General features: G+C 38.1%; 1 long non-coding RNA gene across 2 annotated transcripts; it reads right to left on the reverse strand.

The window, feature by feature from the left end:
• Nucleotides 1-2,082: 2,082 nt before the first annotated feature.
• LOC135413825 (uncharacterized) lies at nucleotides 2,083-7,191 on the reverse strand. Of its 2 annotated transcripts, none has more exons than XR_010430410.1 (3): nucleotides 7,043-7,191; nucleotides 2,989-3,184; nucleotides 2,083-2,282 (listed from the first exon to the last, which is right to left on the reverse strand). It is a non-coding gene; the product is annotated as an uncharacterized LOC135413825 (long non-coding RNA). The 2 variants fall into 2 exon arrangements; XR_010430409.1 differs by lacking the exon at nucleotides 2,083-2,282 and adding an exon at nucleotides 2,845-2,912 and having other exon boundaries at nucleotides 7,043-7,188.
• Nucleotides 7,192-17,858: the final 10,667 nt, after the last annotated feature.

The following is a 17,858-nucleotide window of genomic DNA, read 5'->3' on the forward strand; positions in this document are numbered from 1 at the left end:
TAAAAAAGAGCCATATGGACCAATTTGCCTACAAAACATGAGCAGAGGATGGTTACAACTTGAGAAAACATTTCTTCCGTTCTTCCAGCTCCATCTGCAGGGTCTGATCTTGTGTTGAATGCCCTACTCAGGGGTTCCTGGTGTGGAGGAGCTTCTCCATGACACTGCTGACACGGGTGCTGCAGAGTAGTGGGCCTTGTTGGCTCTTCAAACTTGTGCAGCAGACTAACAGACAGAAAGACTACATTGTGGATGGATGTAAACCCAAGGAGTCCACTTCTCCATTTTGGGCTTAGTAGTGCTATGTGTGATGTGCAAACTAGGGATTTCCAGAAAAAGACATGCTAGAAGCCCTTCATCTTTGCAAATGAAATCAAGAGCAAGCTTTTTGTAACAGGACAAAATCCTTTTAAAAAGTGTTAAAGCAGGAACTGTCCTGCAGCTGTAACACACTTCATTTTAATAAATTTATGGGACTTTTTGTGAATCTGTGTTTGACCCTTTCTTTTTCTTCTTGGGTTTGGCTCTGAGTCTTCAGAAATTTTGGAAGTTTAAGCCTTTTTTTTTAGTTTTTTCTTTTCTTTTTTCTTTCTTTCTTTCTTTTTTTTTCCCTGAGCAGCATGTAAGAATCTGTGTCTAGCTCAAGGATAATTTTGAAAAGAAAATATGGATGAATTTTCTGACCTTTATGAGTATACTGGAAAGCAGAAAGTCCCCAGAACAATGTGGTTTGCTTAAAAGACTTATATTTTAGTGAAGCCAAAAGAGAGTTACGAACTTATAACAGCACCCGTAGTCATGATAGCAAGAATTACATTGTCAGGTCATCAGTCCTCAAGCTATGAGACCCTCACAGAAGATTCTATCATTCCTAACTCTCTTATCAAAACCACTGTGTAATAGAATAGAAATAGAAATTATACAATATGATATGATATGATATGATATATATATAAAAACATATGGAGGGAGAAATTTGAATAAAACTTCATCCTTTATATGGTCACCATTTGAATATTTTTCATTGAGAAAATGCCATTTACGTTATGATAGTCTGGAAATTCCTACCCTAATCATGAAAGCATTGGAAAAACCACACAAGCTAGAAACACTAGGGGGCCAGAACCTTTTTAAATTGTTCTGGCATATGTTAGAGAAATATGGTTAGCCTTTCAATGTTGAAGTTGGAGGCTGTCAAAGAAATCTCAGAACCTGCCTCCTGGAAGTTAACAGCTGCAACCAACCTAAGTGAGGCATGCACAGAGGAGCCTTTGTAAGAGAAACATTTGGCTCGGGCACACCACAGGCTCTCAGACCAGTTACTCCTATTATGCCTAAAAGCATGGATGCGTTTTCCTCCTCCCACGGGCACACTGATATTGCTAAAAATATTAGTTTAGCCCAGTTTCTAATGCTAATTTTTCCCTGCCTAGCTGCTCTGGACCAGTAAGTTGGTTTCACTGTGAACAGTTGTTGCTTTTTCAGACTCAGAAAGTAGTAAGGGATAATTGGGCAAATGTGTTAAACTGGCCTTATTATGCTGAGTCTATTGACTGGTCTATTATGACTTTATGCTTCTGTTTTCCCTGGGATGCTTTTAGCTCCAGAGGGTTCTGCTGATCCCCTGACATGCCAGTGATGGATTTTGTCTGTTCCAGCCAGCAAGGCAGAGTGCTGCTTTTATTTTCAGCTAACCTTCTTAAAACAATAGCTCATCCATTGTTTGGGGGGACTGCAGCTCATGTACAAACAAGATGGCATGAGAGTGAGAGGCCAAAGGGACAGCCTGCTCTCTCTAAGTTCATTGGGGGTGGTAAACACAAGAAAGGGAGAGAAGCTATTTAAGCTACAGAACAATGTTGGCACAAGAACAAATGGGCCTGAATTGGCCATGAATAAATGTAAGCTGGAAATTAGAAGAATATTTCTAACCCTCAGCACAGTGAGGCTTGGGAACAGCCTTCTCATTGGGGGCAAGAAGCCTAACTGAGTTTAAGATGAAACTTGATAAATTTATGAAAAGGATTATATGTTGCGGTTGCCTAAGACAGCAGGGGATTGGACACAATGACGCAGGATGCCTTTCCCAAGCCAATGTTCTTCACAGCAAAAGCAACAATTACTCTTTCATATGTGTGTTTTTCAGGGCCTTCTTTTCCAGTCTGGGGCTGCACTTCTATTCATAACCACGTTGAAGGAATTTAGGTTCAGAAGTCGACTCAACCTGGCAGCTTTCTCGTGCCAGACCGTGGTGCTGGCTTGTGACCGTGCCGAAATCCAACCTGGAAATGAAACCCAGTCTTGATTTTTTTTGAAATTATGTTATTTGCTGCAACTGAAAAATGACAGAGACCTAATTCTTACAGTGATTTTACCGATGCAGAAATTGCCATGCTAGTTTGACACAAATTACCATTTCTCATCAAGAAAAGCCTAAGACTGGAATAATAAGTAAATTCCTAATCAGGGTGAAGGTGCATTGGCAAAATTGTTTGGGGCAGTTTAAACAGCTTATCACTCTATAGCTGGAGGATGTGATAAAAATAGTTTTTCATGCTCATAAATTAAAATTGTTGCATAGCAATATTAAAGACTTCTGTAGTAACCCACTGAAATTTTAAAGAAGTATATAACATTAAGATTTCTGTATAAAAAATGTAAGACAAGACAATGTTTTTGATGTAGGAAACAGTGGTGATATCATTCCAATATCTATTATTTTGTTTCAGGAAATGCAGTTATCACATTGTTTTCATGCTAAATCATTGGCTAGAGATAACAAAGACATTTCCTATCAGACTTCCTCCAAATTATAGCTATGTAAAATACAGTCAAAGTCACACTACCTGAATGTCAGGAATTGTGTAACAGTGCATTCCTACACTTGAGCTGTTGGGTGGAGCTTCAGTTCACTAAGAAGGAAGATGATGATTCCTTGGAGGAAGTTCCAATTATATGTTGGTTATTACCTACTTACAAACTACTTACAATTCCAAAAGAGTCACTTCAGCCTTTTTAGGCTAGAGCTGGTTTTCTGCCCTCTTAAGCATTCAGCAGGAGTAGTTGGCTGCAGATGTATTTTTCACAGCAGAATAGCTGTGTCTTCCTCAGAATCCTGCTCTGAACAAGAACAGGGAAATACTTTTGACAATAGTAGAGGTCTCTCTCTTTCTGGTGACTTCCCCTGTGGGTAATTCAGTACAGCAAATCCATGTCATATATGGTAACATATTAACAACTTTAGATGTTTGAGATCTTTGCGTATTACAATTATCCACCATCCTCTCATTGAGCCATGTTTGATGTCAGTTGTTTAGCTGCTATTCGTGATCTCTGTTTTGGCAAGTTTATAAAAGCTTCATGAAAAACTTGGAAGGTGGTTGGTCTTACTTCTCTGTCTGCCAGTTGTGCTGTTCATAAATTAGGGATAATGATATTTACCTCCTTGTGAAGTATTTTGAGGTGCAGCAAATGAAAAGCAGCAAAGAAAATAGATTGTGATTAGTTGTTACTTTATATGATAAATATGACTGGTTATTTCAGAGCTGTATTAACTTGAATCTGGAGTTCTATAAAACTTTATTAAATCAAGAAGGCGGGTAATCATTTTACAAACACTATCTTCTACAAGTCTATGCTCACTCTTTACACAGATGAATTCCAGATGCTTTTCCAAAAGAGCTAAATTGTGCTTTATGACACAGAACCTGGTGTTCAAAATGCCAAGGAAAAATGTCTACCAAGTACTAAGGGCCAAGCAAGTAAAGATATTTGTTGGATAGTTACAATTCTATATGGGCCAATTCCAAAGGAAGTGTCTCAAAAATTAATGGACTGCACCAGACCTCTGAGCCATTTCTGTCTGGAAGACCACTTATAAGCAGCAGTGATGATAGCCAGAGAGAAAATGTCCAAATGTCACAAGCTGGTTTGTGCGTTTGAGAATATTTCACCAAAGAATCATCTTATTAGGAATGCAGGTTTGACACCAGGAGTGAATGTAAATTGCCATATATGTAGTATTGCACTATACAGAGTAGTTGTGTATGACTAATTTCCATGCCAAAGTGCAAAATATTCTCTCATGATTTTCAGAAACAATCATTTATAAGCCTTGGGCATTAGTGAAACCTTTCTGATTGGCTCGGTTGTGCTGTGTCTGATTTCCTTGCTGCAAGGTGAGTACTTAGATCTGTGCATTAAAAGCAATTTTTCTTTAAACTTAGTTACTGTTACTGTATTTATATTTGGTTAGGTTTCTGTTTGCAAACTGCCTACAGTTGTGATGTCCGTCATTAAACAAGATACTAACAGGCCTCAAAAGTGTCAGAAATTTTATGATGAGGGTAACATCACTGGTTTCAGTAAGGTAGTGCCATCTTACTGGCTGGCACTAATGCCTTCATCAGTTTTTTCACTGTCATAAAAGCACACTGATGGAGTTAGGATGTGGCATTTACCATTGCAGATTGGCTAAATGATGCATCAAGTTCAGGATGGACACTCTAGTGAAGCCACAATACTTCCCTCATTATTTGGAAGAAAATGAGGTTTGATCCTGCTTTTATTGGAGTCAAAGTTGAAATGCCACGAGATAGCCAAAATGTAATTCAAACTGTGAATTGTGCCATGCCAGAGTGGGATCCGAGCAGTGTCATAAAATCATCCAGCTTTTTAAAGAAAACCCCAAACCCTAAAGATAGCATTTAACCCTCTGACCTCCAGCAACAATAAATTGCAGAGGCAGGAGGAAGAAGTGGACATATTTTTGCTGGTACATTTGAATTTGAGGTTTAAAAGCAGAATGGGCACCTTTGAAAATCAAGAAAAGGGACGTGCAAAGTACTGTTCCTTGCATGCTGGCTGTTGACTTTGTAAAGAAATCTTTTTGCACATTTAAAGCAAATGAATTCCTATACAGTTTAAGATTGCATCCTGATAGAAGGAAAAGATGAAATCAGTGTGATGTACAGAAGTATTTGGACAAGCTCTATCAGCTCTTGGAATTTATATGGCATTAGCAAGCAGTCATCAGCCAGAGGCTTTTGACTTTAAATGCCATTATATGCCACCTATGAATGACAGAAAGTATTAAAGTAGTCTAATAAAGTGAATTTCTTATAATACAAAAGGCTCTTTTATTATTTTTCTTTATTCATCAACATCCTCTATTTATTAGTAAGGACATTGCCTGGTGACAGATCTCAGCTGCAGATTTCTTGAGGTGATACTGTTGCTTGTTTTCAAAACAGCAATTGAACAGACAAGAGAACAAATGCTTTCTTTCTACTTTGAACTCTGTTACCCCTGCAAATTTCACAGTAGCATCATTTCTATCTGTGTGTCTGTTAAGCAGAAGCAACATAGTTTTTAATACAGCTTAACAGTTGTCACTTGGATGATAATTTGCATTCTTAATGTTTCGACTTGCAGTCATCATCATTGAGCTGGCCCTTCACAATCTTGGGGCACTGATGTGATTTGAAGTATTTAACCTCTTGGATCAAGAGAACTGAAGCTCTGAATTTAAAATAGGAAAAAAGAAGCCTTGCTAAGATTAAGCAGAATAGGGGTGCACGCTACTAAAGTATTTGTATGAAGTGCTAGTTTCCTCTCACTAAAGAGGCACATTGGGAATGGTTTTCTCAGCTGGAAGTATTGTTATGTGTACATAGCACACAACCGCAGGGAGAGATGCTACGTATTATTTACTTCTAGTTTTACAGTTAGATTTGCTCAATATAGATTTTGAAGCTGCTTCCAGTCTCAGAGCCACAGAACAGCTGTCCGGAGCAGAGTAGTGCCAGAGCAGGATCCCACCCTGGGGTGGCTCATCAATGCCTCTGATTACATTTCATAGAGCTGAGATAAACAGAGTGTTTCCTTCTCAAAATGCATTCCAGTTTCAGAGTATTATGTTTAGGAATAGTTTTTATGACTTCTATGTAAGCTAAAATACTATTGAGATAATCACAGAGGATACCTATATCTACCAAATAAGGTACCTATGAAATGAAGCACTATACATTGGTAGTAGATTAAATGTCATGAGGTTTTGTTGTTTTTTTAAAAATGTTGTGGATTGGAAAGATATTTGAGCAGCATCTTAACAGAGCCCCACAAATCACTTTAACCTTGGCAGAACAGTGTCAACTGGCATTAGGCTTTATCACAGTGATAACACAGTGCAGAGGAAGTCACCTCGCCTGTCCCCGCAGTGCCTGTTATGTAAGATCTGTCTACCCTCTGGAGCAGTTTGGCATTTTTTCCCTGTGAAGAGTGACAGGTCCTAGCCCAGGTGATGCTGGGGACAACATGGTGGCCACACTAAGAGTTACAGAATCGTACAATGGCTTGAGTTGTAAGGGAGCTTTAAAACCATCTAGTTCCACCCCTCCTGCCATGGATAGGATCATCTTCCCCTAGAAGTAATGCTCGGTTGTACATTTAAACCCAAAAATGTTACAAGAGTGTGAGAGTGGTGGCTCTCCCTCTTCATTGAGGAAAACATTTACAGTAAGTAGAAAAAGTACTGAATAAATCTTCCATCACTAGAGAGATCTCTCCACATCATACAAATGTTTGAAGGTCACCCTGAGAAGCCCAGAGAGCTGCAGTATGCAGATGTTCCCAAGAGAGATCTTTCCTTTTGATGAAATTTCCTGCTCATGAGCAGTGTTTTCCCAGACTCCCTGTCTAGCCCCTGGCTTTTGGCAAGGGTTGAAGTGGTGAGTTCAGTTTTTGGAAGCTGAATGCTACTAATTATTCCCCAAGTGAAGTGCAGCTACAGGTACCATCTATCTTATCTGAGTTACTATGCTACAAGACCCGCAAGGTGTGGAGAATAGTTTCAATAACCTACTTCAAAAATGGCACTAAAAAGTATTTGTTAATACTCAAATCACACAACTCAGCTCAAATTATACTCTTAAGCCTCAAAAAAATTTGTGGAACCCCTCATTCACCTATGTGCCAGGCCTCCTAGATGTGATTACCACTGTTTTTCCAGGCTTCCACTGTTTTTACCCCAGACTGCTTTTACCTGGGGAAGTTTGTGAAGAGTCTGTCCCACAGCAGCTTCCAGCAAAGGCCACAGAAGGTCTATGGTCACTGGACAAGTCCTTTGCTGTAGCTTCTCTCAACTGAAATTCTAGGCTACCTAGAGTGCATTTTTATATGTGCTAGTCCTGCAAACTCTACTGTGTTTTACTTAACCATTGAATCATAGAATCATAGAATTATAGAATCAAAGAATCATAGAATGGTTTGAGTTGTAAGAGACCTTAAAGACCATCTAGTTCCAACCCCCCTGCCATGGGCAGGGACACTTTCCACTAGACCAGGTTATTCAAAACCCCATCCAACCTGGCCTGGAACACATCCACAGCTTCTCTGGGCAACTTGTTTGCAAAATGACCTGTTGGATACAGGTTTTTTATACTGCATCATTCATATATGTTAACTAGCCCAAATTAAAACTTATCTAATCCTGGTACGGAAAAGAACAAAAAGTTTCAGTGAGTTTGATGTCATTCATTAAAATAGAAGAAAAAAAAAATGTCAGACTGAGTTCTTCAGTTCTGCACTTCTTCTTTTAAACCTCATCATCACCAGTCTTAGGTGGATTTCAGTCTAGATATGGCCCTCACTCTTTGTCTCCTCCTAACTTCACAGTCCAGAAACAGCTATTAATAAACAAACAAGAGGAGTAATACCCTTTAGTATATTTTTTCAGAAAAATACCACTAAGTACCATTTCTGTCACAGGACTTTCACAAACAATAAGAAGCCTTCAAAAGTCTCATTTTTGACAAAGCATGGTTAAGTCACAGCAGAAAGGAAACTGAATGCTATTTCAACATCATTTGCATTGAGTTACTTTTACAAAACTTTAACTGGAATACTGAAATGTTTTCTGCATTTACAGTACTCAAATACAAGAATGTCCTAAAGCTGATTTCATGACCTCTTTGCAGATGTTGCTAACATCCAAAGAAAAGACATCACACACTATAGTGGTAGGTCGAAAGTCTGCTTTCTCTTAAACTAACTGCTATTGGATAGGCAACAGACTATCCATAAGGATACTGTTAGTCAGAACAGATGTTGTCAGGATTTAAGATGCTGGACCTGCAATCTCAACAATTCTGGTCATGTCTTGTTGCTGGTGAAGAAAGCTACCTCTGTGCTTAGTTACATTGATATAATGAGGTGTCTAATTGCTAGTCCCAGTCCTCCTTTGCATCTCTGAGGGCTTGTTGTGACTCTTAATGTTTCATAAATTATTTTCCCTGTAAGATCATCAAGGAGAACAAGAGACAGAGGGAAAAGTCCCAGGCAATGTGACAAAATTGCTTTCTCCCCAGATTGAGTTCTAACAGAACCACACAGTTTTATTTAAAATTTGTTACAAGGGTCCCCACAGTCAACAGAGGGACAGAGAAAATTATTATTTGTGAACTTGGATATTTTAAAGGAAGGCTATAAAATAGCTGACAGGATGGTAAAAGCCTATTGGACTTTTTGATGGATCACCAAGAACTTGCTGAAACACCAATTGACAGACATATAAAATCTAAAATCATCAAATAAGTGAAGAGCAAGTTGAGAATCTATAACACTGAAATCAGCAGAAAAGACCCATTGACTTAAGTGGAAGGAAAATCTGTCCATTAAACAGCAGCTTGCCACAATCATAATATAAAACCTAATCATGAAATCACAAGGCCCCTTACATTTTATTGCTCCTGTATTTCTGTCTTCTTCACTGACTCACCAATATGACAATGGAATAATTTCTATTCCTAAAGCAGTCCTTGTCCATTATGGAGTTGGTGTGAGTTTTCAAACTCTACACAATGAAATAATTGTGAATTAAAGCACTTTTATTCTTCATTATCTCTCCCACCCTCTCCCCCACTTCAGTCTATCTTTGTGTCATTCCTGTGCTCTCTGACAGAGGTTTAACCCCCACCAGCCTGAGATCAGTCTGCAATTGCTGCAAATGCAACGCGCTCACTGAGGGACAGAAGTGGTAACCGACAGGAGGAGGACTATCTCTGCCTACACCCTGCTGCAGAATAAATTAGTAAGTGGTTTTTGATATTATTGACAGAGATAAGTCAACTGATATGCTTTATTTTGCCTAAAGGACTTCCTAGTTTCTTTTTATGAGTATCTCTTAAGGGCATCTGTAAGCTTTTTTAAGCTGATCATGGTCAGCTGACATTTAACTTCATTTTTTTGGGTTGCAGTAGAGCAGAGATAGGTTTCTCAGAAGCGAGATGAGTCACTATTGCACAAACACAATGCATTACGATGCTTTAGAAAGGAATCTTTGGAGATTGTCCTTGGGTATCTGGACTCAGGAAAGGGTGAGAATGACAGCCCAGGATGCTGGGGATGCAATGAGAATGGCCTGAGGGCACTCAGATAAACATCCCCAGAGGCTGGTGGGATGGTGAATAGTAGTTCCCCAGGGACTGAGGAGCAATTTCATGGTCCACACTGGGACCAGGCAACTCTGCTTGCAACAGCCACAGAGAGCTTTCTGCACAGGCTGCTCAAGTTGCAGCTGGTGCTACTGAACTTGCACCTTTAGGATGGACCCAGCACAGGTCTAACTTTGCAGCCCAGCTGCTTTCAGACTCCTTCTCATGAATTTGAATATGCAACAGTCCAGAACTATGCCCAAAGTTTCTCATAGGCTTGATCAGGAACAAATGTACATTTCCCTCAGAAGGGTGTGAAACATAACGGAGTGGAGAAAACACTCATGCCACAATTTTGAGAAAAGGGACAATTATTAAAATATACTAAAATGTCCTTGACTTGAAAGGGGCAGAAACAAGGGAAACTTGTACAACCTGACTGGAAATACAAATTTCCATTTTTCCTACAGTCTCAAGATGAGGTCTTTTTGTATTATGAATTTATGCTGGTATATTAATTGAGAGTTAGCAAAAGGGGGAAAAAGTGGTGTAAAGTGATGTTAAAATGTGTTCCTGTGTCATTGTTATTGTGCCTGTTTATAACATTTGTAGCAGGTCCACAAAGCTACTCAGAGAGTAGCTGCCTCTTGCCTAATATCGCAAACAATATTATAATTTTAAATTTATGATTGCTTATCTTTTCAAATTTCATAATCCTTTCATCAGCAGAAACACACTGTTTATACCCCAGAGATAAGGATAACCTTCCCACCTCAAATGACATTATTATCAATTTATGACAACAACAGGAGGTTTTGTGTATGTAACTTCCACTGCTCTTGCTATTTTTCATTCTGAGAACATGCCACTGTCTTGTGTCAGGAAGAATTTTCTTCCATTCATTTAGGTCTTCAGCAAAACAATGATCTGAAGTACCAAGCAAATTATGTTTGTAGCCTACTCCATCCCCCCTTTCAGATGGCAATGGAAGAGAAGTAAACATATATGAATATCTGTATTTCTGTGATTTCTGAACATGCTAATGATATCTAAAGGGAATCACAATAAGAGAAGTTGATTTTTTGTTTTTCATACTTGAAAAGGGTGTATAGCATATTTTAATAATCTGAAACAGTCAATAGTTTACAAAATATTGAAAGCTGCTGCTGCAAGAAAAAATTAGACTAAAATAAATATAAAATTTGGAAGAATTTGGAAGGAAAGTACCTAATTCCTACCAACTTGAAGATTAAAGAAACTGCAGAGGATAAAGTCTATGTAAGAGTGTTACAAATTGCAAAGAGCAGAGATATCTCAGATATTTGCTTACTAACTCTGTTTTTATACTGAGGTGGAAAGACGGACAGATACACACATACATGTTTGTGCATTTATTTTATTGTGGTTGTAGTGTTGTAAAACCTATGGACGGAGGATAGATTGATATTAAGGTAATTATGCCATTACATTTACATACAGGGCACGAATCTAGTTTTACTTGGACTAACTGCATGCTGAGAGTTATGATACTTCAGCTATTCTGGTCTTGTTAAATCTGTTGGGTAGACAAGTCATCTTGTGAACCATACTTTGCACTTTACTCAGGTAGACAGCTGTGCTAGAGGATTTTATTTGCTGCTGCTATACCTTGTGCTGTAATTCTCCTCACGCAACAGAGTACAAAATCTTTGACGAAAATGAATGAAGTGGTATTTTATAACCATATTTAATATCCTCCACCCCCCCACACAAGAAACTGTTCAAGAAAGAGCAAAAAAGAATAAGATCACTTACATTACCTAGAAAAATTGAAACTAAATATATATTAATGAACAGATGAGCTTATAAATTTAGTAGGTCCCTAGCAGAAAGAGGTATTCTATCCCCACTCCTCTTCAAAAAATGTTCCTATTATTCTGCAAGCATGTCTGGAAGACCTGGCCCTTTGCATATGTCCTTTTTATAAAGTCACATAAGAGAAGTCAGGGGAGACTCTATTTAAGAAAGTCCTCTCAATAGTTAAGAACTCTTAACAATTACTCTTCATGTCACAATTTAACTTGTTGGATCTTTGGGATAAGCCAGGTGCAGGGCTTGGCAAATTCATGCCCTCAGCAGTACACTTCCATCCTACATATAAGTCAATTGTCAATATGGATTTTCCATTGATTACCAGCAATGGACCACCTGCAACTATTTTCATCACTGTTTTCTGCATTTCAGATGTTCCTATTTTCCTTCACTTACTCCTGTCATTTTGCCTCATCTTCTACTTGTAGAGTCAGTGAGATAATCGTTCACACACATGATCTTTTATCCTTGCAGTCATATTAGATCAGTATGCTCTTTTACTCTTGCTCAGCCATATTGAATCAGTCACTCAGTCGTCTCACATCACGTTCAGGAGGGCAGCCAGGCATATTTACCTCCAGACCTATTCGTAGTCATATTTCCTGACCTCTTCACTTGCACTCAGTCATTATTGGATTAGCTCAAGAGAGCTTTTATTCATAGAGTTACTTCACCAAACTCTCTTTTACAGTTATATTTCTCAGGCATTCATTAACTACAGGTTGCTTTATTTTTAGCTCTTTGAAGGAAACAAAGAAGGAAATCTAGTTCTGTGGATTCCCTCTGTGCTTTTAACTTGAGCATTTTAATGAGACCATGGGATTTGTCTTTTGGTGGCTATATCTAGATCTGCACTAGCTTCCTAGCCAGCACATCTGGAACCAGACTGATAGCAGCTCTGAGGATAGGACACAGTACGATTATATATATGCCCATACACATGCATCTGTATGTAATTAATAGTATCCAAGGAAGAACTCCTCATTTTTTTTCTTTATTCCTCATATCTAGACAAGGCAGCCAAGTTTTGTCCAAGGAGATAATACACCTGATTTGATCAGCTGATATAATTGAAAAGCATCTGACACTTTCTGAGCCACCGAATCCCATTTGTCATTCCATCAAGTCGCCACTTCTTTCTCTCCTTTCCTCTGCAAATTTGTCAGTAATCATACATGGGCTTTTATCAGCAGACTATGATTATTCATCTAGTAAACAGCAGCACAGAGAGAACAGCATATGTGTAGTTTTGTGAAGTATGCAGAGATTCAGAGCAGATGACTGTTACCTATTTCTGTTCCTTGTGCAAACAAGGTCTGTGTTTTATGAGTGATCCCATGGAGAATATTTCAAAACAGGAATTAATACATTAGTTCACTGCTTTGCTACAGCAGCAGCACTACACTAGAAGCCCAGCAGCAATTCTCTTTGCAAAGCTCTGCCACAACATATTCTCAACACTGCTAATGAGAGCACATTTCTTTTTTACACAGAAGCTCAATCTGAAATTGCAAATCAACTGAAAATATAAAACTTTGATTATGGATAACATAGATAGCAACATATTAATAGTAGCAGTCGCTGATAGAAGGCAACTGGTGGAGTAAGAGAGCTGCTACCATTTTTCTCTGCCTTGTACTTTGCTCATATATCTTGTCCAGGTAAATGCTGTGATCACATCCATTTGCCATCTCTTGGCAACCTTCATTTCTCTTCTATATCCACGATGGTATTCTGTGACTTAATTTTGTCCACTGCATGTCCTGTTTTTGAGCTAGCTGTCCTCTTTAGTGGCAACTACATCCCCATGTATCACTGATAAATGATTTCCTAGATGAATGTTTGTTATAAATCTATTCATTGATCTTCCTGACTTGCCGTGAAATATTTAGCACCTTATATATTTCTCTGTGCTAAAAAAAAAAATTCCGTAGAGAACTTTTATTTCTGCTCTATACATCATTGTTAGCAGGATGCATTTTTTAAATACTTGAAGAGACAGATGAGCTGATTCTTCAGAAAGTTACAGAAGTTATGAGACACCACAACCCAGCTTTGTTCTCCAATCCCCCTTCTCTGAGGACCTGACCTATGAACACCTGTACTGTATTTATCACTGGTTTTGTTGGAATTTCTTATTCTACAGAAAACAGCATTTTCAATAAGATATAGCTACATTCTCCATGTTTGCTTCATGCTCAGACTTTAGTTTCCTTGAAGCAGTTCCCTTAACACAAACATAAACCTCCCATATTTATATCCTTGGATATAAATGTAGTGGGAGCTGTAAATGTCAAGTGCTCGACCACTGTCGTGCTTATGGACCACTTATGGAAAGCTTCTTTCAGGCAGGCTGTAGTCAATGCAGGTGGCATTATTAGCTCTCACAAGCTCATGTTTCCCTTGGATGTTCCTGCTTTCCTCTACTGTCATTACTGGGATAATTCATGCTTCATAGAGTTCCAGGAACATTCTAACCCCAAACCAAGGTACTCCAAATGTGAATGTTATAAGCACAAGGTCAGGGAATCACATCCAGCATGCAGACAGAGAAGTTGCAGTTAAACAGTATATTATTGGCCAGTGTGGGTAAAATTGACCCTGGCCTCTTTGTTAAATATAGGAGGCAAATTGCAAGAGCTCTTGTTATATTCTGCCTCCACTTGCAGTGGTAATATAAGATGTGGGAACCTTTTGTGCAGCTAATTTCCTGAGAGGAGCTGAAAGGGGAAGGCTGAATGAAGGGCCTTCTCCTCACCAGTACACACACTATGATAGTTGTCATAGTGGTAGTAAATCTGAAAATGGGATATTGGCAGTGCCTGAGCATCAAGGTCAGTTCTCAACTATGCCTGCAATTTCCATTCTACAAATTCAATCCCACTACAAAGAGATTATGGGCTTGTGACAGACATCTGATTTCAAGAGTATCACTGAATTCTTTATCAGTTAATTTAAAAGGTTTTGTTCAAGTTGGGACCATGATTTATGTAGTTGAATTTAGTGGGTTTTTTCACTCTTTTGCAACGAAGCTTTGTTTTTCAAGCTCTTCACTGAAGAAATGTTAAAAAGAAAACATATTCCTGTAGTGTGACCTAATGTCACACATGACATAAAATCAGGAAAGCTCACAGTCTGGAGGAGTGACTTACACTTTATTCAATAGGTAAATAATGCTTTTCTTAAGTAACACTGACTACTCTTCTGCACTTGGAGGAGCAGAAACTCAAGACTGTCACTGTCCATCTTCTCTTTCTTTTCCTATTTATTCTGCAGAAGTCAAACTCCCTCCATATCCTAATTAAGGAAATTGTAGTTCTCTGCATTTTACAATAGTGTGGGTTCAATAATAATGAAAAAAATCTTTATGCAACACTGCAATATAGATTGTTATGCCCTGGAAAGTAATAATAGTGATAGCAGTTGTGATTAATATACCTCATAATCAGCATAATAGAGACATATTCAGATCAGGAAGACAACCTGGATGATTATGAATGATTAACAGAAGATTTTCATCCAAAATCATGGATTGAATATCAAGGACAGAATTTGAACTACCTTGTTCTTAAACTGTTGTTGTTTCAGGCAAAGAACAAAATTTGGCCTCCTGTGCATTATTGTTTTCTTAATTTTCTTTCTCCTGGGTTGTATGCTGCTCAGGGCTGGGACCTGTTACTGCTTGTTGCTCTGTAAAATTCCAAGCACGCTCCTGAGTCTTGTAATAAATAATAAAAAACTAGTCCTAAAACCAGAGAAATAGAATTGCTTTCAAACAAGGATTTTTATGCTTTGCGTAGCACCAACTTCCATGTGTTTCTCGAAGTATTTCTTGTGAATGTAGTTGCTTTTGATAATTACATTGCAGAAAAAGAGAATATTCATCTGTCTACTGTGCAAATGTAAGCTAACATAATAAATGCAGTCTTTCTCCTGTGCACATATCTTTTTACAGCATCATTCAGTTTACATGCAATTGCTGTTCTTCTATCCTGAGATAAATTAACATTGAATAATTGCAGTGTGAGGTCAAAAATCAATTAAATGGAAATTACAGTTATTTGTTTAAAAAGCTCAAGTAATATTTTATATCACAAGTCTCTTAGGTGACAGGTAAAATGGGTTAATGAGCAACCAGTTTTCTCTGCAATCCTGACTCAAATTTGCCTTTAGCAGGAGTGATAGAAGAAGAGTCCTGCATATCTACTTATGATCAGTAACAAAAACGGGTCAGTTTTGCAAAAGTTATTGGCATCTGCCACTGCTTTGCTGCTAGTATGTTTTACTGCACCTGGACAACATGGATTTTCAATAGTGGAGAACTATACTATGTGCCCCTGAACAAACATATCCGGCTTTCTGGGTCATTCAGAAGTTTGAAATGCCTCAGGCCAAACACTGTGTTTATATCATCTTTTGGGGTCCAGATTTTTAAACTAAACCCCAGATTTTCCAGGTAGCCCTTGCCTGTCAGCAAAACAGTGTCTTGATTTCTCAAACTCTCCTCTTTCTCCCTCCCTAAATCGTTGGGATTTTTTTGTAATTCCTCCTCACTTCCTGCAATCATTAAAATTGTAAAGCAGTTATTGTAAGGGCCTTAAAAATCACTGCTTCTAATTTTGAGGCCCTTTTACTTTCCCATCCTCCCTCTTCCTCCATAGAGTCAAGATGAAGAGAGAAAACTCAAGAACCTATAGGGAATCCACTTGATATGGACACCAGGATCAACCTCAGTGGCAGCAACTGAAGTAGAAAATTCAAAGTAAGCAAGGTGTTGTCTAGATCACAGATGACCATTTTCCACATGACTCTTGAGAAGATGTGGTGGTGGTGGTATGTCTGGAAGTCTGTTTGATTATGCTGAATTGCTTACTGGCTATTATTCACTGACTTGGTATATGTTGCTGTTGTTGAATGCAATTTGCAACTCAAGACCTGACTACTGATGACAATAAAACTTTTTATAATTATCTACTTTTCTCTAAATAAATGTTCTCTAAATAGTGTTCTTTGCTGTACTATATTAATATGATGGTGACTTCAGCTAGGTGCACAGTGAGATGGTTTCAGCTTGATTCAAAACGCAGATAAATGTTTAAGATACCCAAATGGATGAATTAGGTTTCAGAGGGATCTTCTCGATAAGCAAGTCCAGCCTACTGTCTTAGGCAACCATGCCCTCTAAAATATCTGCTCCATCTCAGAAATGGAATGGCATCTTGTCCTATCTGCAGGTAATGGGGTGATGTTCTAGAACCCGGCACAGGAGTGCTGCTCCAGTGGTTGGAAAACTTATGCTGGTTTTGACTATATTTCTTTTGGATTCTTTGCCTTAAATAGTGTTTGTCCAACTTATACATTTCCAGAGAAATAATTTCTACTACACATTACTGATCCTAGCTGTCCGATAGAGTTGGCCAACAGAGTTTTCTTTTTAAGCTTCTTTTTATTAGTTTTTTATTATCATTATGGCTCTGGAGAGATGGTTTAAAAAAAAAAAAAAGGGAAAGAACTAAATTCTGTGTATGATTCAAAAGATAATGAAGTGATGTTTAGCTCCTCCCTTGCCTGTAGCCACAACTGTAGTTGTTTTTCTACACTCATTCTCTTAATCATTTAGTTTGTTTATTTAGTGGGCAAGAACACAGGCTTAAAATATGAAACCTGCATCAGTCATCAGGGTTTTCAGTAGTTGTTTCCTATAAAAGAAACAACTTTACACATACAGAATATGTATGTGTAATGCAAATGGATAACTATTTGTAAGATTCAGATATCGAGATGATAAAATAAATATTAACATCTAGGCTGTTCTGGGGCTACTTGTTTTCACACTTCTTGTTTTTGCTTCCCCTTCGTTTGTTAGACATGAATTCTTCTTTCCTTACTCTTCTTTCTTCCTCATACTTTTCAATTCCCTTTGTTTTGCCGCCTTTACTTTTGTAAAAGACAATGCCTGAGTTTCTATTTATTTGTTCCTTTCTCTTAAAAAAAATGTTGTCATTTGCTTTCTTTTCTTAGCTGGACAGCAGGAGTAAAACCACATGGAGTGGTGAAAAGGAAGAGCAACGACTTCCGCACTCAATTTTAAATTGGCCCAAGAATGTAAAAACCATAGAGTAACAAATTCCTTGCTTTTTCTATCATTCAACCACCTACATGTTTTATAGGCAACAGTATTAAAACAGTGTTGTTTTATCCTTGTTCTTAAAAATAACTATGTCAACTAATTTTTCCAAGGGTTTTCAATGAGTTACTATTTAACTGATCATATGATCAGTTTTCTAATCGCTGCCTTAAACTCCTAAGTACCGAATAAAATTAACAAACTTCTCCAATAATATAATTACTTATGGTCTCTTATATTGTCATGCATTAAATTAACCGAGAATGCATAATTGCTGTCATTAATACCTCCTGTCTCCTCAATGAAGCAAAAGTTAGAGGCACAAGCTTATCCACTATGTCTCTACAGAAGTGTCTAGTCTTGGTAGATGGATTGGGTCCCAGCTCCAGGGATTCCCCCTCAAACCCATCAGGTCTCGCTATTTTTTGTTATGCTAAAAATGCAAAGAT

Source organism: Pseudopipra pipra, chromosome 4, assembly GCF_036250125.1.
Source record: "Pseudopipra pipra isolate bDixPip1 chromosome 4, bDixPip1.hap1, whole genome shotgun sequence".
In the NCBI taxonomy this organism is placed as follows: Eukaryota; Metazoa; Chordata; class Aves; order Passeriformes; family Pipridae; genus Pseudopipra; species Pseudopipra pipra.